General features: G+C 38.9%; 1 long non-coding RNA gene across 6 annotated transcripts in view; it reads left to right on the top strand.

The window, feature by feature from the left end:
* LOC135230029 (uncharacterized) overlaps positions 1 to 22545 on the top strand; it is a 224350-nt gene that overhangs the window by 10830 nt on the left and 190975 nt on the right. The window lies entirely within an intron of this gene.

Genomic DNA, 22545 nt, shown 5'->3' with positions numbered 1-22545 from the left:
ATATATGTTACTCCATTGCCTTCTTGCCTGCATGGTTTCTGCCGAATAGTGCAAACTTATTGATTCTCCTTTGTAGGTAACTTTTCGTTTATCCTTGGGTGCTTTTAAATTTTTCTCTTTATCTTTGGTTTTGGCAGGTTTGATGATATGTCTTGGTGATTTTCTTTTGGGATCTATCTTGTATGAGGTTCGATGAGCATCTTGGGTGGATATCTTTTCATCTTTCACGATGCCAGGGAATTTTTCTGCCATCAGATCTTCCACTATTCTCTCTGTATTTTCTGTTACCCCTCCCTGTCTGGAACTCCAGTCACACGCAAATTATTCTTGATAGAGTCCCCCATGATTCTTAGGGTTTCTTCATAGTTTTAAATTCTATTATCTGATTTTTCTTCAACTATATTTGTGTCAATTGTCTTATCCTCTAGCTCCCCCACTCTGCATTCCAGTTCCTCGAGTCTGCTCCTCTGACTTCCTATTGAGTTGTCTGTGTGACTTTATTGTTAATCTTTTGGATTTCTGAGTGCTGTCTCTCTATGGATTCTTACAGCTTATTAATTTTTTCACTATGTTCTTGATTAATCTTTTGGATTTCTTCAACTGCTTTACCCGTGTATTCCTTGGCTTTTTCTGTAGATTGCCTTATTTCATTTGTGAGGTCATTCTTGATGTCTTCAAGCATTCTGTATACAATTGTTTTATATTCTATATTTGGCAATTCTAGGAATGTATCCACATCCAAGAATGATTTTGATTCTTTGATTTGGGGGTTTGTAGAAGCAATCATGGTCTGCTTCTTCATGTGATTTGATGTCGACTGCTGTCTCTGAGCCATCTATAAGATTTTGTCCCATTTTCTTTTATATTTGCTCACTGAGTCTTATCTTGTTGTTTTGTTTTGTTACAATACACCCAGATGGGCTACTAGGTTGTGGTATGGTGATTGCTGTAGGTTTTGAAACACTTACATCCTGTTACCAGCTTGCCTGAGCTGTTACCAGGTATATAAGTGTATGAGTCCATTCACTATTCTTGAATACAATCAGCTCAGGTGTCCTGATAGCTGGTCACCTAGTGTGTGGTGTAGCCTCTCACCTATTACCTTAGAGGAGTAGTGGTGATGGTTGTATGCACCAGTTTCTATTAGTGGCAGGGGGTCACATTTCGAGGAGGGCAGGATGCTGACAGCCTTCCTTCAAGTGTCAGTGAGGTAGGTGTGGCTCTATTCTCTAGAGCACTCTGGTGGGTGGGCTCTGCAGCTGTATCTTAGGCACCCAATGCTTGGGAGATGTCACTATTCTCAGACCCCTCTAGCAGGTGGCTAGGTGGTGTGGGTGGAGTCTCAGCACTCAGTTCGCTGGTGTGGATCAGCGAGGGCTCTGTTTAGTAGGTAGAGAGGTATCTGACCTCCAAAACTTGCCTTTCCACTGCTGAGCTAAAATAATTATGGTGAGATCTCTATCAGAATCGCCTTTGCAGTATAATAGCCACCTAGTTACCTGTAGGGTGAAAGCCAAAGACCATGGGTCTGTTAATGCCTGGATGGAGCTGATTCTGTATTGTTATTCCAGTTTAGGGAAGTCAGGGAAGGATTTTTCTTTGATTGTTAAATGCTGCTTTTCTCAGGCCAGGGGAATGGGTTAGAAAAGAAAGAAGAAAAAAAAATCGAGCAGTGCACTTCACTCTCTAGCACAGAGAATTCCAATGTTAATGAAGCTGGCTGGGGCAATGAGGGGTGGAATCAGATATATAGAAGAGAGTAGCCTGGCAAAATATACAAAGTTTACTTATGTTGTTTGGTGAGGACTGTTTTTTCTGAGATTCCAGAGCATTGTGTAGCTTGTGTGTGGTGGCTGGATCCCTGCTGAGACTGTCCCAGAGGGTTAGGGCTGCGTCCATGCTCACACCGTCTCAGGAAGCCGCAATCAGCTCCCCCACACTTAGTCCCAAGCCCAGCACCAAGGTTTCCTTTCTGGGACGCTGCACTCCAGGCTCCAAAACCAGTCGCTGCTTTCCCATGGTTTTTCATTTCCCTGTCAGCCGCGTCTGTGTGGAGCCTGCGTGTGCTGCCTGGGTCTCCTCCGAGGTTCTTCCTGAGGGTTAGGCCTACATCCGTGCTTCCCTGTCTCAGTAAGCCACAATCAGCCCCACCACTCTGGCACCAGGGAACCGTGAGGGCTCAAGGCTGTGGCATGGGACACTGGCTCCGGAAGCGGTCCCTGCTGCAGTGTGGCTTTTTGCTCACCTGTCACTCAGGTCAACTCCTTAGTTCTGTGTTTGATGGTCAGGGTTTGTAGATTGTCCTTTATGTAATTGATTCACTTGTTTTTTCGAGTCTTTGTTTCAAGAGGGATAAGCCGAAGCTTCTACCTAGTCAGCCATCTTGGTCCTGCTCCTGTGTCTGCCTCTTTATGTGATTTGATATTGACTGTTGTCTCTGAGCAATCTGTAAGTTATTGTATCAGTTTATTTTATGCTTGCTTTTTGTATCCTAGCTTCTTGCTTTGTTTAGTTTTGGTATTCCCAAATAAGCTGCTTGAGTGCGGTAGGTTGATTATTTTCACCTTTGAAGCTCTAATGTACTATCACCAGATGGCTAGCACTGTTACCAGGTATATGAGCCTAGGAGTTCATTTAGTTTTCTTGTATGGATTCAACTCAGGTGCCCAGGTAGTTGGTCATAAAGTGTAAGGTACAGGCTCTGTCCTACAGTCTTAGAGGGGCAGGGGTTATTGGTGTAGGCAGAAGTATCTGGCTGCAGTAGGGGGTCAGACTCTGATCAAGGCAGGGGTCTGACAGCTGTCCTCTGAGTGTCTGTGAGGAAAGCGCATCCCTGTTCTGTAGAGCACACGGGTGGGTTCTGCAGAAGGGCGGTGGGTACCCAATGCTTTTGGTTGTAAGTTCTGGGAGGTACTACTTACCCTTGGAGCCCTGTCACAGGTGGCCAGGTATTGTGGGTGGAGCCAGCAGTCCTTAGGCCCCTGATGTGGGTAGGTGAAGATGCTGTTTAATAGGCAAAGCGGTGTCAAACATCAAACACCCATCTTTCCACTGTCCAGCTGAAACAGTTGCAGTCTGGCAACAAGGGCCTATTCTCCTGAAATGGGCCCACGCAGGTCCATGCTGGGGTGAAAGGTATTCAAAGCCCATGGACCATTTGTGCCTGAACAAGAGCTGCTTGTGTCCTGAGCTCCTCAGCTTAATTGAGCTGGCAGATTATCTTTCCCCCAGTTGTGAACTTATACCTTCTTCAAGGATGGAAAAATGGCTCAGAGTGGTACCGGGGCCTATCTCAGGCCCAGGGAAGTTGACAGCCACTGAAGCCGGCTTGGGAGCTGAGGGCGTGGTAAAATAAACACAAGTAATTAGCTTTTGCTGAGAGTGCCGTTCTTCTCTTGTTCTGGAGGTGTGAGTAGTCTGTGCAACTTGCTGTCTTTCCCTGAGCTAAGCGCCTCTGGAGCACTACTGCCAGCCCCACTGCAGTCGCTCCAGGGAATGGTGCCTGAGGGTTCCTGGCTATTCAGGTCCAGTAACTCCTCTCCACTTCCAAATAGTCTCTCCCTCCCCCTGCCGTTGAGTCCATTTTCTAACTTTGCCTTTGATGTTCAGGGTTCCTAGCTTGTCATAAATATAATCGCTTCACTTGTTTTTTCGGGTCTTTTTTGTAAGAGGGATCACTGGCAGCATCTCCCTGCTCTGCCATCTTGGCCTCGCCTCTCTAATATAATCAACAATTTTTTTTTAAATGAAAAAAAAGAGTGAAACCTGTAGAAACAACAAATAACAGAATGAGATCCACAGAAAAACTAGATATTGGAGCTATCAGACAAAGACACCGAAATAACTCTATTATGTTCAAAGAAATAAAGGCAAGACTTAGAAATTTGGCAAAAAACTAGAAACTAAGAAAAAGATCAACTTAGAAAGTCAACTGAAAACTATAGCTGAAGTTAAAATCTTAATGCATGTATATAACAGTGGATTAAAAATGCTGAAGAGAGATTTAGTCAACTGGAAGATATGTTGGAAGAAAATAGAGGCATAGACAAAAGAAAAAATATATAAAATATAAAAAGGAATAAGATATAGAGAATACAATGAGAATATCTAGCATAAGATTAAGAAGGAAGAAAAAGAATGAGGCAGAAAAACTGAGATTATGGCTGAGAATTTTCTTCAAATGATTAATGATATCAAGTCACAGATCCTAGAAGACTTACAAAACCCAAACCAAAAAAAAAAAAAAAAACCAAAAAACCCACTGCCGTCGAGTCGATTCTGACTCAAAGCGACCCTACAGGACAGAGTAGAACTGCTCCGTAGAGTTTCCAAGGAGCGCCTGGTGGATTCGAACTGCTGACGTTTTGCTCAGCAGCCATAACACTTAACCGCTACGCCACCAGGGTTTCCTTATAAGACCCATGTAGGGTAAATACAAAGAAATTCGTATCTAGGTACATCATAGTAGAACTGCTGAAGCTAAAGACAAAAAACCCCACAAAAATCAAATAATTTAAAACTACTTAAAGAATGGAAGAGATTATCTTTAAAGGACAAAGAAAAAAACTGACTGATGACTTCTCTACAGAAATAGTGACAACCCTAAGATAATAAAAAAAAAGACAATAAGATGATATATTTAAATTATAGAGAGAAAATCCATGGCAACCCAGAACTCTATGCTGAGGAAAAACATCATGAATGAGCAAAGACCTTTTGTTTTCAGACAAACAAAACCTGGATAAGTTAACATCAGCATGCCCACATTAAAGAAAATTCCAAAAGTATTCTTCAAGCAGAAAGAAAATAAGGTGAAAGGCTTAAGATGCAAGAAGGAATGAAAGTTAATGAAACGAGTAAAAATAGAGGATTACTGACTGCATGACATAATAAGAATAGACATTATTGGGTTTAAAATATGTAAGAAATTAGAATGTATGATAACTACAGCCTTTTGACTTTAATGGCTGTATGGTCAGGAAACATGCTGTGTAATATTTTGATGTTTTGGATTCTGTTAATGCTTGTTTTGTGGCCTAATACGTGGTCTATTCTCAAGAATGCTCCATGAGCGTTAGAAAAGAAAGTTTACTTGACTACCATTGGGTGGAGTGTTGTGTTTAAGTCTATGAGACCAAGTTGGCTGATTGTGGTATTTAGATCTTCTGTGTCTTTATTGAGCTTCTTTATGGATATCCTGTCTGTCATCAGAAGTGGTATGTTGAAGTCTTCTACTATTATTGTGGAGCTATTTCTCTTTTCAATGCTGTTTGAGTTTGTTTTATGTATTTTGGAGCCCTGTCATTGGGTGTATAAGTATTTATTATGATTTTGACCTCCTGGTATATTGACCCTTTAATCATTATATAGTGTATTTCCTTTTCCTTTGTGGAGGATTTTACTTTAAAGCCTGTTTTATCAGAGATTAATATTGCCACTCTTATTTTTTATTGTTGTCTGCTTGATATATATATATATATATATATTTCCATTCTTTGAGATTTAGTTTGTTTATGTCTTTGAGTCTATGGTGTGTCTCTTGCAGTCTGCATACAGATGGATCATGTTTTCTAATCCATTCTGCTACTCTCTGTCTCCTTATGGGTGCAATTAAACCATTTACATTTATCGTAATTATTCATAGTTAACGAGTTTTTTTATGAGTTTAGTGCTGTCATTTTCATCTTTTTTGTGTATGTCTTGTTGGCATTTTCCTTATTCCATTTAATTTTCTCTGTTGAGTCGTTTTTCTTTGTGCATTTTCTTTCCATCCTCTTCATTTTTGTTGCCTTTGTATTTACTGCTAATTTATTTTTTTCTGTGCTGAATCGTTTTTCTTTTTAGTCTTTCATCTTCTTCCTTGTTGTTGCTTTTGTATTTGCTGAAAATTTATGTTTTCCTTGCTTTTTTTTAAATTTTAATGTGTAGGATTGTTAGTTTCCTTTGGGTTACCTTAACATTTACCTGTTTTTCTAAATTTAAACCAATCTTTTATTTCTTTATATCGTCTTGACTTCCTCTCCATATGAAAAAACTATGACTACATTATTTAGTCCCTCTTTTTTGTGTTAATGTTGTCATCTTTTACAGATCAATGTCTCTGTTTCTACATTTTCAGTGTTTTAGCTTTCATTTATTTGTGACGTCCCTATGTGGGTTGATATCTGGTAGTTCTGTCCCGTGTTCTAGTTTTGGGTTGTTAGCTGATGTTATTGATTTTCTAACTGGAGAACTCCCTTTATTATTTCTTGTCATATTGGTTAGGTTTTTAAAAATTCCTTAAACTTCTGCTTCTCTGGAAATGTCCTAATTTCACCATCATATTTGAGAGACAGTTTTGCTGGATATATAATTCTTGGCAGGCAATTTTTTTTTTTTTTCCTTCAGGGCTTTGTATATGTCCTTCTTGCCTGCACGGTTTCTGCTGAGTAGTCCAAGCTTAGTCTTACTGACCCTTCTTTATAGGTGACTTTTTGTTTATCCCTAGCTACTCTTAAAATTCTCTCTTTATATTTGGTTTTGACAAACAAGATTATAATACGTCCTGGTGACTTTATCTTGGCATCTACCTTGTGTGGGGTTCAGTAAGCATCTTGGATAGATATCATCTTATCTTTCACAAGATCAGTGAAGTTTTTAGCCAAGAAGTCTTGAATAATTCTCACTGTGTTTTCTGTTATCCTCCAACCCCCACCCCGATTCTGGTGTTCCAATCACTCTTGATAGAAAAAAAATAATTCTTAGAGTTTCTTCAATTTTAAAAAATTATTTTATCTGATTTTTCCTCAGATAACTTGGCGTCAATTGCTTTATCTTCAGTCTCACTAATTCTGACTTCCAGTGCCTCAATTCTGCTCCTCTCATTTTCTATTGGGTTGTCTAATTCTGAAATTTTATTGTTACTCTTTTGGATTTGCTTGCTATCTTTCTATGGATTCTTGCAGCCTGTTACATTTGTCATTATACTCTTGTATAACCTTCTTAAGTTCCTCTTTTGTTTTATCTGTGTGTTCCTTGGCTTGTTCTTCGTTTTGCCTGATCTCCTCCTGGATCTCTTGAAGAGCTCGGTCTCTTAATCTTTTAAATTCTACCTCCGGCAATTCCTGGAATTTCTCTTCATTTGGAAGATTTCTTGATTTGTTGTTTTGGGAGCTTCCTGAATCCATCATGGTCTGCCTCTTTATGTTATTTGATATTTACACTTGTCTCTGAGCCATTAGTGAGTTATTATATTCATTTATTTTATGTTTGCTTGCTGAGTCGGAATCTACTTGACGGCACTGGGTTTGGTTTTTTTTTTTTTTTTTTTTTTGGTGTACTGTGTCCTAGCTTCTTGTTTTATTTTGATATGCCCAAATAGGCTGCTTGGGTGAGCTAGTTTGATTATTGGCACCTTTTGAAGCTCTTAAGTCCTGTCACCAGGTGATCAGAGCTGTTACTAGGTATGTGAGCCTAGGAGCCCTTTTACATTCTTGTATGGATTCAGCTCAGGTGTCCAGGTAGTCGGTCACCAAGTGTGTGGTGTAGGCTCTTACCTACAGTCCTACATAGACAGGGTTGATTGGTGTAGGTACAGGTGTCTGGCTACTGTGGGGGGGATGACTGCCCCTGAGTGTCTGGGAGGAAAGCATGTCCCTGTTCCCTAGAGCACATAGGTGGGTGGGTTTTGCAGCCAGACCATGGTCACCCAATGCTGTTGGTTGTAAGGACTGGGATTCACCACTTACTCTTGGACTCCTGAATTGGGTGGCTAGGTGGCATGGGTGGAGCCACCAACTCTCAAGTCACTGATGTGGGTAGGTGAGGACCCTGCTTAATTGGCAGAACATTGTCAAATATCAGAAATCTGCCCCTCCACTTTATAGCTGATACAGTTGAAAGTAGGCTTCAGGTATATACCCTGTCGTAGTGTGCTAATGAGAGCCTATGCTGTTGAAATGGGCCCACACAGATCTATGCAAGGGTGAAAGGCATTCAAAGTCCTTGGACCCCTTATGTCTGTGCCTTCCCTGAGTTCCTGGCTTAGGGAAGCTGGCAGATTATTTTTTGTTGTTTGTTCCTGCTCCAGGGCGTGTAATAGTTCCTACTTCTGGCCCAGGGGACCCAGAAATAGCTGAAGCTGGTCCAAGACTAAAAACAGAGAGGGAGGAAGCAGGTAAATGGGAGAGATGTTCTTCCCAAAGGGGATGATTTTTGATTTGTGTGGCATTTTAAATGCATGTACTTATCTTTTGCCAACTTAGCACTGCTTTTCACTGCTTATGGAGGCTTGTGTAGGCTTTCCACCACTCGGTCTCTTCAGATGTGGAAAACATGTCCCGAGCATCACTGCTTGCGTCACCGCACATGCCATCTGATCCAGCCTGCAGGGTGCTGGTTTCTGCCGGGTCAGGTCTGTCAAACTCTCACTGCTTCTGAACCATATTCCCCTCCCCCTGCCACTAAGTCCAATTCTGTAACTTCACCTTTGATGTTCAGGGCTCCTAGATTGTCATATATAATCGATTTACTTCTCTGGGTCTTTGTTATAAGAGGGGCTACATAAAGCATCTGACTACTTTGCCATCTTGGCCCCACCCCCTACAAGAGACATTTTTCATCACATTCCTGAATCTGACACTCTCAGAGAAACTTATCTCTGAGAAAATGAAATAGGGATGAGGCAGTAGGCAGAACAAACCCGTTGGGTTGGAGTCAATTCTGATGCATAATGACCCTATAGGTCAGAGTAGAACTGCCTCATAGGGTTTTCAAGGAGCGGCTGTTGCATTTGAACTACTGGGCCAGAGTATATTTGGAGCACTAGTGGTGCAGTGGTTAAGAACTCAGCTGCTAACGAAAAGCTTGGCAGTTCGAATACATTAGCTGCTCCATGGAAACCCTGTGAGGGCAATTCTACTCTGTCCTATAGCGTTGCTGTGTGTTGAAATCAATTCACCAGCAATGGGTTTGGTTTTTTGATTTACATGCCTACATGAGTAAAATTTGACTTGAATCTCTAAACTTAATTCTAACGTAAGAATGATATTGTAGCACTTCTCCGTAAAGGTTTGTCTTAAGTCATCAGGATAAATCCAAACCCACTGCCGTCAAGTCGATTCTGACTCATCCTGACCCTATAGGACAGAGTAGAACTGCCCGATAGAGTTTCCAAGGAGCGCCTGGTGGATTTGAACTACCGTTCTCTCGGTTAGCAGTTGTAGCACTTACCCACTGTGCCACCAGGGTTTCCTCATCAAGATAAGCCTGTGCTAATTTATTGGATACCTTCAGGAATTCTTCATCAGTTATATTCACATTAAGAAGGAAAAAAATATCAGAAGGAACTTCATACATCCTTACCCTTCATTTCATGCAAGATTCAAGTGTGTCAGTGATGGTGGTTATGTAAAATTGATTCCTGGCACTCAATACTTCTGGAGCATTTCTGTCATTTACTTGTTTCTTCTAATGCTTCTGCAACAATAAACTGTTTGATAATCAGTATTTGGCAGTATTTGTTTTATTGTGTTTTCAAAATATTCTCTTATGTAAATATCTTGTTAATAGCTGGTAGAGATCTATGCATGTCTATAAATTTACTTCTGAATCTTGGAGAATTGACTCGTCAAATGGAAATGATGCAATATATTATTATACATAACAAACATAAATACATGGTCTGTGTTTCCATTTCGTTGGCGACGTTTTAAGCTTCTGTTCTGGTATCGCCTTTTTGTGACTGGTCTTCAGCAATATTCTCTATGGCACCTAGAATCTGGGTGTGTGATTCCAGGATTGCACTCGTTGCTATAGCATGTGCTTCCCAGTGGTTATTAGAAAGACATTTTAATGGTGATCATTGCCTATGAACAGCTCATCGGTGAATAGAGATGGCAAAAAATTTGTAAAATATCTGAATAGAAGAAAAAAATCATTTTTTTGACAAAAATCCATTGTGATACATCCTACAAAATTAAGTGAATATGCAGCACCTTGGTATGAAAATGGCGTATTCATTACATTCCAGAATTTTCTGTTGCATGCCTTTATAATGCAGTGACATTTCACAGCATTGTCATAGGATTGGTCTCTGCACTTAGAAAAATCAATTTTGCAAACTTCGCCTAATTAGTGAAACACTTGGTTTGCAATGTCTTTGAGGGCTAATGCGATGTGTTCTCCTGACTCGCTTGGTGCATGTTATGCCTTCTTTTCCTCAAGTTTCTTCAGTTTGTAATGGAAATGTCTAGCTTGTGCCTTTTATGCCATTGTACCTTTGGAAGCAGATAACTTGTGTCCTAGATTTCACAGATGAAGAGAGATTTTTGAATTTTGGACTTGGACTTGATTTAAGACTTTTTCTATGCTATGATGGGATGAGGAAACCCTGGTGGCGTAGTGGTTAAGTGCTACGGCTGCTAACCAAGAGGTCAGCAGTTCGAATCTGCCAGGCCCTCCTTGGAAACTCTATGGGGCAGTTCTACTCTGTCCTGTAGGGTCACTATGAGTCGGAATCGACTGGACGGCAGTGGGTTTGGTTTTGGTTTGTGATGGGATGAATATGTTTTCCATTTGCAAGAATGTGATTTTGGGGGGGCCAAAGGGTAGAATATCATGGATTGAATTATGTCCCCCCAAAATGTGTGTATCAACTTGGATAGGCCATGTGAGGTTGTCCTCCATTTTGTGATGGTAATTTTATGTTGAGAGGATTAGGGTGGGATTTTAACACCTCCCTAATCCTAGATACACGGAGTTTCCCTAGGGTGTGGCCTGCACCACCTTTTATCTCTCAGAAGATGAAAGGAAAGAGAGTTGGGGACCTCATACTATCAAGAGCAGAGCATGCCCTTTGGACCCGGGGTCCCTGCGCCTGAGAAGCTCCTTGACCATGGGAAGATGGAGGACAAGGACCTTCTTCCAGAATCAACAGAGAGAGAAAGCCTTCCCCTGGAGCTGACATCCTGAATTTGGACTTGTAACCTACTAGACTGTGAGAAAATAAATTTCTCTTTGTTAAAGCCATCCACTTATGGTATCTGTTGTGGCAGCACTAGGTGACTAAGGCAGCGATGATTTTAGCTTCTGTTTTGGAGTTTCCTTTTTGTATCTGGTCTTCAGCAATATTCTGTGTGGCACCTAGAATTGTACTTGTTGCTATAGCATGTGCTTCCCAATGTGTATTAGACATTTTAATGCTCAATCATTGCCTGAATATGTTTTAAGAACAGCTCATCAGTGAGTAGAGGTGGCAAAAAATTTGTAAAGTAACTGAATATTAGAAAAAACATCAATTGCTTTTGGACAAAAAAAAAATCTATTGTGATACATCCTACAAAATTAAGTGAATGTGCAGCACCTTGGTATGAAAATGACATATTAATTTCATTCCAGAATTTTCTGTTGTATGCCTTTATAATGCAGTGACGTAATGGCAGCATTGTTATAGGATTGGTCTCTGCACTTAGAAAAATCAATTTTGCAAGCTTCACATTATCAGTGAAACACTTGCTTTGCAATGTCTTTACCAGTATGATTTTTTAAGCTAGTAAATGTGATAAATCACCACACAGGTTTTCTATCTGTTGGAGATACGGATCTTTAAACAATACTTAGCTGGCCTGTATGAGAAGGCTCAGAAGTGGAATCCACAGACAAAATGAAAGATCGAGCTATGCTTATTTCACTGACAGTAGTTGATTGAACTTCATCACTTATCAAGATTATAAATTTTTTACACATTATTTGAGAATTATAGGATGGATTGCCCTTTCCTGTGTTACCATATTTTGAGATGTGACTTGCTAAAAATAGATCAAATGAGCAACAAGTTGAAGCCAACTTTAAAATTTTCCATTTCGTGGGGACCCAAAGACTTCATTTCTTTTTCACGAAGATAGTCCCCATTCAGTGATTGTTATGACAACCACGACACATTACAAAATGGCTTTTCAATACTGATGTTCATTAATTTGTGATTCCAGTTCATAAGTTAAGCCAGAACAATGTGTTTGGTTTAAATATGATAACATGATCTCTGTGAATTGAACTATTTTCATGTTTACTGATCCTATTCAATTTGCACCAATTGCTAAATTCATCTGTAACAATTCGAGAATTAAGTGAGGATGACGGGTTTGTTTGGTTAGTAGGTTTGCAAACAAAACAATACACTGAGCTGACTGATGGAGATTGCAGTAGCCACTCCCTCTTATAATTTTCATCATTAACTTTGCACTCTAGAAAAAATTCTGGCTATAGAACTTTGTTTACCATCCAGGAATTTTCAACACAAATTTACAAGTGGACAACTGTAATGTTGAGAATCACTTGGGCCTCTTTTGATCCAGTGATTTACTCCATTGAAAGAAAATTATTCCACAAGGCAGGATCTGCATTTCTGTTATTTATGGAGTCTGCAGATGTGACAATTTAATATTCTTAGTTTCACTTTCTAGATCATTACTAATTTTTTTTTTTTTTTTTTTTTACTACAGCAAGAAATGGATGCAGAATTTGGAACAAATCCTGTTATATTTGTATTGCCATCCTTAATTTCAGCACTAGTGGTACTAGTAGGATGATTCCCACCCATAAGCACGTACCTTTAATGGAAGAAGTCTCTTCTGATTTATTACATTCTAAAAAGGAATTTGGGGATTGTCTTTAGGGATTCACAAATCATTTTCTTTTTATCTCCTGCAGGCTTCCATTTTTGCACTCCACTTAGTTATTGCCATTTCATTTTGCCTGGATATAAAATTATGTCACTTTTTAAATTTGATTCTACCATAACAATAAATTTGAATAATAGAAAGTAAATTTATAAAACAGGTAGTTTATAAAATAAAATTTAATTTAGAATTTAGACATTAACACAAAAAATTTGTATTTGAAAATTAAATAACTCATTGCTGTGGATTAAATTTTAACTAACAGTGACCCTATTGGACAGAATAGAACTGCACAGCAGGGCTTCTAAGGAGAGGCTGGTTGAAACCTTTTAGTTTCAGCCAAGCTCTTAAGCAAATGTTCCACCAGGGCTATATTTCAAAATTAGTAAGTAAAAACATTAATTTGGACCATGAGATTTTGTTCTTCAGGTCTTAGATAGTCCAAAGAAATAGTACATGATATCCTTCTCCATGGACTAATTCCTCCTGAAAACAGGTCCAAAGTATGTAGGATGTAGTCTAGCCATCTTTGCTTCTAGGCTAGGGTACATTCTGGTTATACTTCTTTCAAGATAGATTTTTTCGTTCTTTTGGCAATTCATGGTGTATTCAGAATTCTTCACCAACACGACAATTAAAAGGCATCAATTCTTCTACGGTCTTCCTTATTCATCAGCCAGCTTTCCCACACATACGAGGCCACTGAAAACACTGTGGCTTGGATCAGTTGCATCTTAGTTTTCAAGGTGATGTCTTTGCTTTTCAACACTTTAGAGGTCTTTTGCAGCCAGTTTCCCTAATGCAATGCATCTTTTGATTTCTTAACTGCTGTGTCCATGGGTGTTGATTGTGGATCCAAATAAAATGAAATCCTTGACAACTTCAATCTTTTCTCCATTTATCACGATGTTGCTCATTGGCCCAGTTGTGAGGATTTTTGTTTTCTTCATGTTGAGGTGCAATCTCTACTGAAGGCCGCGGTCTTTGATCTTCATCAGTAAGTGCTTCAAGTCCTCTTATCTTTTAGCAAGCGGGGTTGTGTCATCTGCAAAATGCGGGTTGTTAATGAGTCTTCCTCCAATCCTGATGTCGTGTTCTTCGTATAGTCCAGCTTCTCAGATTATTTGCAGATTAAATAAGTATTGTGAAAGGATACAACCCTGACACACACCTTTTCTGACTTTAAACCACGCAGTATCATATCACCTTTTTCTGTTTGAACGTCTACTTCTTGATCAGGTTCCTCATCAGCACAATTGAGTGTTCTGGGATTCCCACTCTTCGCAATGTTATCCATAATTTGTTATGACCCAAGCAGTCAAATGCCTTTCCATAGTCAATAATACACAGGTAAACATCTTTCTGGTATTCTCTGCTTTCAACCAGAATCGATATGACATCAGCTTTGATATCCCTTCTTCCATGTCCTCTTCTGAATCCTGCTTAAATTTCTGGCAGTTCCCTGTCAATGTACTGCTACAGCTGCTTTTGAATGATTTTTAGCAGAATATTACTTGCATGTGATATTAATGATATTGTTTGATAATTTCCACATTTGGTTGGATCACCTTTCTTAGGAATAGGCGTAAATATGGATCCTTGCCAGTTCGTAGGCCATATTTCTTGAGATTAGACAAGTGAGCGATTCCAGTGCTGCATCCATTTGGTGAAACATCTCAGTTGGTATTCCATCAATTCTTGGAGGCTTTTTTTTCTCACCAATTCCTTCAGGGCAGCATGAACTTCTTCCTTCAGTATCATCGGTTTCTGATCATATGCTACTTCCTGAAATGGTTGAAGGTCGACCAATCCTTTTTGGCATAGTTACTGTGGGTATTACTTTCATCTTCTTTTGATGCTTCCTGCTTCATTTAATATTATACCCGTAGAATCCTTCAGTATTGCAACTCAAGGGTTGAGTTTTTTCTTCAGTTCTTTCAGCTTGAGAAATGCTGAGTGTGTTCTTCCGTTTTGGTTATCCATCTCCAGATCTTTACACATGTCATTATAATACTTTTTCTTCTCAAGCCACCCTTTGAAATCTTCTGTTCAGCTCTATTACTTCGTCATTTCTTCCTTTCACTTTAGCTACCCGACATTCAAGAGCAAGGTTCAGAGTCTCTTCTGACATCCGTTCTGGTCTTTTCTTTCTTTCCTGTCTTTTAAAGGACCTCTTGCTTTCTTCATGTGTGATGTCCTTGATGTCATTTCACAACTCACCTGGTCTTCAGTTGTTAAGTTTAACACGTAAAATGTATTCTCGAGGTGGTCTGTAAGTACAGGTGAGATATACTCAAGGTCGTACTTTGGCCCTTTTTGACTTATTCTACTTTTCTTCAGTTTCAGCTTGAACTCCCATATGAGCAATTGACAGTCTGTTTCACAATCGATCCCTGGCCTTGTTCTGACTGATGATATGAGTTTTCCCATCTTCTCTTTCCACAGATGTAGTCAGTTTGATTCCTGTGTATTCCATCTGGTAAAGTCCACGTGTATAGCTGCCGTTTATGTTGGTGAAGAAAGATATTTGCAGTGGATGAGTCACTGGTTTTGCAAAATTCTGTCATGAGATTTCTGGCATCATTTCTATCAGCAATGCTGTATTTTCCAACTACTTTTCCTTCTTTGTTTCCAACTTTAACATTCTAAAGACCAGTAATTATCAATGCATCTTGATTGCATGTTTGATCAATTTCAGGCTGCAGACGTTGTTTAAAATCTTCAATTTCTTTGTCTTTGGCATTAGTGGTTGGTGCATAAATTTGAATAGTCATATAAACTGGTCTTCCTTGTAAGTGTATGGATATTAGCCTATCAGTGACAACATTGTACTTCAGGCGAGATCTTGAAATGTTCTCTTTGATGATTAACGTAACGTCATTCTTTTGACTCTGGTGGAATATCCATGTTTGTAAGACTGCTCACAGACTGTTTCACCAGAGAGTTTTCTGGTACTGCAATATCTACCACTAATGTCTGTGATCCCTGTGAATTGGCAAAATAAGAATAGTGCTATAGATTTCTTCCAAATACAGAAAACATAATTATGAAAATGTTCTTGCTGTTGATTATGTTCTTTACCAATCTGTTCGTATGGGATTTTTGATACTTCACTTGAAAAATGAGTCCAAGGTACTGTGATGTGATTGTTTACTTTGTGTGGCCTTTCTAGCCATGGTCTTATAACATCTACCCTGGTACTTGGGCAGGACTGTGTGATAGGGTACTTGTGGCTCACCAAGGGGATTGTTTAGTTTTCCCTTCAAAGAGAACCAGTTCCAGAGCAAAGAGGAGGATTCAACTCCCATCAAGGAAGAACAGCCAGGAGCTGAGCATATATTATGGACCTGAGATCCCTGCACTGAGAAGCTCCTAGAAGCAGGAGACTGAGATAGAGAGAGGAAGCTGGAATCCTGAAGACGGTAAGATGCCATGGCAGGAGAGACCAAGCAACAGGGACCCAGCTATAGGAGATGATGGCCCAGGGAGAAGGAAAGCTGAGTGCCTTTGGAGAGAGCCCCAAGGCCAGGCAGAGGCACACCTACGAGCACAGGAGGGAAGAGGCTGTCCTGATAGAAGAACTGTATTCTGAGTGTCTTTGAGCCTGAGTTGTAACTGTTACTTCCCTAATAAACCCCATAATCGTGAATATGGACTGCGAGCTCTGTGTGGCCGTTGCAATGAAGTATTGAACCCGGCAGAGAAGTAGGGAGTGCTGTGTGAGGGACAGTTGGTGTCAGAGTTAGTGAAGATGGTGGAGAGAGGATAGTTTTTTCACCAATGCCTTCAATGCAGCTTCGATTTCTTCCTTTTATACCATCAGTTCTTGATCTTATGCTACCTCTTGAAACGGTTGAAAATTATCCAGTTCTACTGCAGTAGCTATATTAATATCAGACAAATTATACTTCAGAAAAAGGAGTATTATTGGGAACAAGTAGGGACATAACATAATAAAGGTTCAATTCTCCAAAAAGATACAACAATCCTAAATGTGTACGTATTTAACAACACGGCTCCAAAATACAAAAACTAATAAATCTGAAAGGGGAAATGGACAAATACGCATTTATAATTGATATCAATACTTTTCTATCAACAATTAATAGAGCCCTCCTAGTTGAAGTCCAAAGCATCTGTGTGATGTCTATGTGTGTGTACATATGTGTGTGTGTATGTATATAGTATAAAGACAAGTAATACAGAAATAAACATAGATAGATGTTGTAGTCCTTGGGAGGTGCAAACGGTTAATGCATTCAGCTGCTAACCAAAATGTTGGAGGTTTGAGTCCACCCAGAAGGACTTCGGAAGAAAGGCTTGGCGATCTACTTTTGAAAAATTAGCCATTGAACTGACACACTTGAGTGTCAGTACTACTCTGACACACATCGGGGGAGGGGTCACCATGAGTCAGATCAGCTTGATAGCAATTGAATGATTTTTTTATTCATTCTGCCAATATTTGTCTTTTAATTGGTATCTTAGGCTGGGTTCTCCAGAGAAGCAAAACCAGTGAGATATATATTTAAATAGATTTATATCAAGGAAATGGCTCACGAGGCTGTAGAGGCTGGTAGGTCTCAAGTCCATGGGTCAGGCTGGTGGCTTCTCCTGACTCACGTAGATGCAGGGACTGCAGAACTCAAGATCTGCAGGTCATACAACAGGTCTGTGGCTCACAGGCTGCAAAGGCTGACAAATCTCAAGATCGGCAGGTAAGCTGGCAGGCCGTGCCTCACAGACTGCGGAGGCTGATGAATCCCAAAATTGGAAGGTAAACTGAAGGTTCAAATCCCAAAAACTTGAGATCAGATGAAGAGGAGCCAGCTGCAGGATTCAGAGTGAGCAAAAGCTCAAGAGCCTTGCCAGAAAGTCCACCTATATTGGATGCAGTCCACACCCGCAAGGAAACTCCCTTACATCTGATTGGCTACTCACAGCAGATCCCATCATGGAGGTAATCGCATTATATCACATCTCATCATGGAAGTGATTTCATCCGTATACGACTGCTAAACTACATCGTAACTGCCAAAGCACTGAGAATCATGGTCCGACAAAGTTGACACACAACTTTAATGATCCCAATTGTGAATTTAATCTATTTATATTTAAAGCGATTAATGATAAGGAAGGACTTATATCTTCTACTTTGTAGTAGGTCATATATGTATTTTGTTGCTCATTTTCTTCACTACTGTCCACTTTTGTGTTTGACTGATTTTTTTCAAGTGTACAATTTTGGTCCTCTCCTTATTTCCTTTCCTTATATTTTTTTACTTCTTAGTGGTGACCATGAGGATTACAATTAAGATCTTATATTTATAACAGTCTTCTTTTAATTAATATAAATTTAGCTTCAACAGTATACAAAATTCTGCTTTTATTCAGCTCAGTTACCTCCCCTGCTTACGTTGCTGTTAAAAAAATTGCGTCTTTATACATTGTGTGTCCATTAAGAGAGATATGTAAGTATTTTTATGCATTCGTGCTTTAAATCATATATGAAAAAAAGAGAGGCGTGATATAAAAATATTACTGACTTTGTTTTATCTAAGTAGTTACCTTTACGGAGTCTTTGTTTCTTTTTATGGCTTCCAGTTACTGTCTAGTGTCCTTCCATGCCAGCCAGAATGATTCCCTGTGGCATTTCTCATAAGGCAGTTCTGCTACTAACACACTCCCTCAGGTTTTGTGTATCTGGGCATGTCTTAATTTCACCTTCATTTTTGAAAGATAGTTTTGCTAGATATTGACATCTTGCTTCATAGTTTTGTTTCTGTATTTTTTTTTTCCAGTGCCTTAACTACATCATCCCACTATTTTCTTGTCTCAATGGTTTCTGGTGAAAAATCAACAGTTAAACTTGTTGAGACTCTCTTGTACATTAGGAGTCACTTATCTCTTACTGCTTTCAAGTTTCTGTGTTTGTCTTTTGACATTTTGATTATGTCTGTCTGTGGATATCTATGTATTTATTGTCCTTTGAGTTTATTGAGCTTCTTGGATATCTAGATGACATTTGGGAACCTTCCAGTCATTACGTTTTCAAATATTCTTTCTGTCCTTTCATCTTTCTTTCCTTTCTGGGACTCCCTTAATGAATATATTGGTATGCTTGATGTTGTCCCGCAGGTCCCTTAGGCTCTATTCATTTTCTTCATTCTTTTTCCTTTATGCTCCTCAGTTAGAACAATTTCAGTTGTGCTTTTTCAAGTTTACATTTTCCTGCTTTCTTGCTCAAATCTGCTGTTGAGCTCCTCTAATGAAATTTTTATTTCAGCTATTCTACTTTTCAGCTCTGTAATTTCTTTTTGGTTCTTTTGTATAATATTTCTTTATTAATATTTTCTACTTGTTCATACATTCTTCTCGGTTTCCTTTTTTTTTTTTTTTTTTTGGTCTATGGTTTCTTTAGCTCTTTGAGGAAATTTAAGACAATTGTTTTAAAATCTTTGTCTAGTAATCCCAATATCTGTGTTTCCTTAGGGATGCTTTCTGTTCATTCTCTTCTTTCTTCTTAACAAATGAACCATCCTTTTCTGTTTCTTTTTATGACTTAAAATAGTGTGTTGAAAACTGGATATTTTAAACATTATAATGTAACTCTGGAAATCAGATTCCCTCCTGTCATTAGGGTTTGCTTTTTTTCTTTTTTTTTTCTTATATTGTTGAGGGCCAGTCATCCATTTGCTTAGTGATGTTCCCAAACTATTTCTGCAAAGATTGTATGTCTTCTCATGTGTGGACACTGAAGTTCTGTTCTGTTATGTCAGCAGTCAGTTCATGACCTGACAGTGATTTCTTTAAAAGCTTGTAGCCAAAAAGAAAAAGGAACATTATCCCAGTCTTTGCAGATTGGCTCTGAACTGGCGTGTCCTTTCAATGCTAAGCAAGAGTGCCTAAAACTCTGCCTTAGCCTTCACTTCCTGCCCCCATGGAGCCCAAAGATCAGCCAGAGGTGCAAGCCCAGAGCTTTGTCAGGATCTTTATGAGCATGTCTTCATCCTTAGGCAAGAACATTGCACTCCAGATTCCTCAGTATATGTGGTAGCCCTTCAAAGCCCTAAACCACCAAGCATCTTCCTCTCAGCCTCCTTTTTTCCAAGCTTTTGGATGTCTCTGCTGTTTTCTCTGTCCTTCATCCTTTGACCCTGGAGGTAGGACCAATTCTTTGAGCTTTGTACTCCTCAGTTTCCATCACATCATACATTTTTTCTTGTGTGCTGTTGAGTCAATTCTGACTCATAGTGACTATAGGATGGAGTAGAACTTCTCCAAAGGGTTTTTAAGGCTGTAATCTTTATGGAAGGAAACTGTCATATCTTTTTCCTGTGGAGTCGTTGGTGGATCAGATCAAAAGGTTTAAAAGCTGAGTGCTTAACCACTGCACTACTGGGGCTCCTTTTGACATCATGCATCATAATAGACTTTTAACACACCCCTCAGAAACATAGAAGTCCATAAATTATCAAGGATACAGAAGATTTAACATGTATAAAAATACCAAATTGATATATGTATATGTGCGTGCATTATCTAACCACTAAAGAATATACATTCATCTCATGCACATACATAGTGTTTATAAAAATTGACTATATACTGTGTTATAAAGCAAGTTTCAACAAATTTCAAGAGTCTGCAATAATATAGAGGATACTATGTAAGTACACCATAATTAAAAAAGAAACCATCTTAGAAAAAGAAAATACAAAATCTCCATGTCCTTGGATATTTTAAAATACTATGAGTCAAAAAAGACATCATGATGAAAATTAGAATACATTTTGAAGTGAACAATTATGAACATAGTGCATGTAAAAAGTTGTGCAGTACAGACAATATAATATAGGAAACTTATAGCCTTAAAAATATAATTGGAAAGAACAAATCTTGAAAAATAAGTGAGTTAAACATCCATTCAAAATGTTGGGAAAAAAACAGAACAAACATTCATAGAAATTTTTGTTTCTATTGATTGAATACATGCAACAGACGATCAACGAAGACTAAAGTTGATTCTTAGAAAATGCTAGTAAAATTGACAAACTTTAGGCAAGACTGATCAAGAGAAAAAGAATGAAGGTATAAATACCGAATATCAGGAATTAGAAAGAAAATGACTACAGATCTTGCAGAACATAAAGATAACGTGAGAATGTTATGAACCATATTAGTCAATAAATTTGCAAATTTAGGTAAAGTAGGCAAACGTATCATACCATGTAAGTTAATAACAACGATTCAGGAAGAAACAGGAAGCAAAAGTAATTCCACAACTGTTAATAGAATTGAATTAGAGCTCAAACTATTCTCAAAAAGAAAACTTCATGTCAGATGGCTTTTCCTGCAAATTCTGCCAAATATTCAAGAAATATTTCACAAATTCTTCAATATAAAATGAAATATATACCCAAACTCCTTTTTAAAGCTTGTAGAATGAATATTGATACCAAAACCTGACAAGAGCAGCACAAGATGCGAAAATTACAGGCCAATGTCACTGATGAACATAGATGCAAAATATGAAAATAAATAGGCAAAACAAATGCAGCAATACTGTAAAGAAGATTATATTATGACCAAGTTGGGTCTATCCCAAGAATTCAAGGTTAGTTTAACATTCAAAAATGAATCAGTATAATTTGCCATATGTACAGGAAAAATAAATGTGGTTATATTAATAGGTGTAATAAAATAAGTATTTGATAACCTTCAGCATCCACTCATGTTTTTTAAAAGAACATCTAGCATGCCACGAGACCAGAAGAACCAAAATGTTCCTGGCTACTGTCGCTGAACATTTTGATCAAAGAGTCCATAGAAAAGCCCTGATCAAAAGGGGGAAAATGCAGAACAGAATTTCAGATTCTCATGAACCCCAGACTTTTTGGAGCCATTGAGGGTGAATGAACTCCTGAAACTATTTCCGTGAGATATTCTTTAAACATTACACCAAAAGCCTTCCCTTGAATTATCTTAAAACTGAAGTATAAAAAAGAAAAAACCAAACTGTTGCTGTTGAGTTGATTCTGACTCATAGACCCTGTAGGACAGAATAGCACTGCCCCATAGGGTTTCCAAGGTGCAGGTGGTGGATTCAAACTGCTCTTCTTTTGCCTGGCTACCGTATCACTTAACCACTGTGCCACGAGGGCTCCAGAACATTAGCTACTTAACTAATAAAAATGGTCTACCTTGAGCATATGCTCTTTGAAGAACTGTCTACATGGCATCAGATTGACAACAGCTACTGAAAAGATTAGATAGGAACCTTAAGGAGCAGTGGGTTTATGTTAATGACAGAGGAACAACTCAGAAAAGGAGGGTAAGAATGGTTGCACAACTTGAATGTAACCGATGTCATTAAATTGTACAGGTAGAAACTGTTAAGTTGGTGTATGTTTTGCTGCATACATTCTCCACCACAAAAAATAAATTTACAGGTAATAATTAACAAAAAATGTCAAGGAGAGCTAAATATTTTGAAAATAAGACAGATTTGCATGTGAGGGAAGGAGTGGGGTGAGGTGTTTTAGATTAATAGTCAGAAGGCTTATGGGAGCAGGATATTTGAGGAGATAACTGACCTATATCCAAGGAGAGAATAGCTGTATGAAGTTCTGGAGGGAGGATATTGCCAATAAAGGCAAGAGTTGTTTCTGAGGCCCTTAAATAACCAAGTGTTTTGGCATGATTGAGGAAGCTCAGGAAATAAGTCATGGCTAGTTAGTGTGGAGTGAACCGAGGGAAGACTGTTAGGAAATGAGGTTAGTATGGTGGGCAAACCCCGCGTCATGAAAGACCATGGGAAGGGTTTGGGAATTTTTCCTAATCGCCATGAGAAGCCACTGAAATGATGCTGTTTTGTAGACTGTAAGAG

This window comes from Loxodonta africana, unplaced genomic scaffold (genome assembly GCF_030014295.1).
Source record: "Loxodonta africana isolate mLoxAfr1 unplaced genomic scaffold, mLoxAfr1.hap2 scaffold_73, whole genome shotgun sequence".
Lineage (NCBI taxonomy): Eukaryota > Metazoa > Chordata > Mammalia > Proboscidea > Elephantidae > Loxodonta > Loxodonta africana.
The sequence above is the reverse complement of the archived record's forward strand: the minus strand, read 5'-3'. Positions and strand labels throughout refer to the sequence as shown.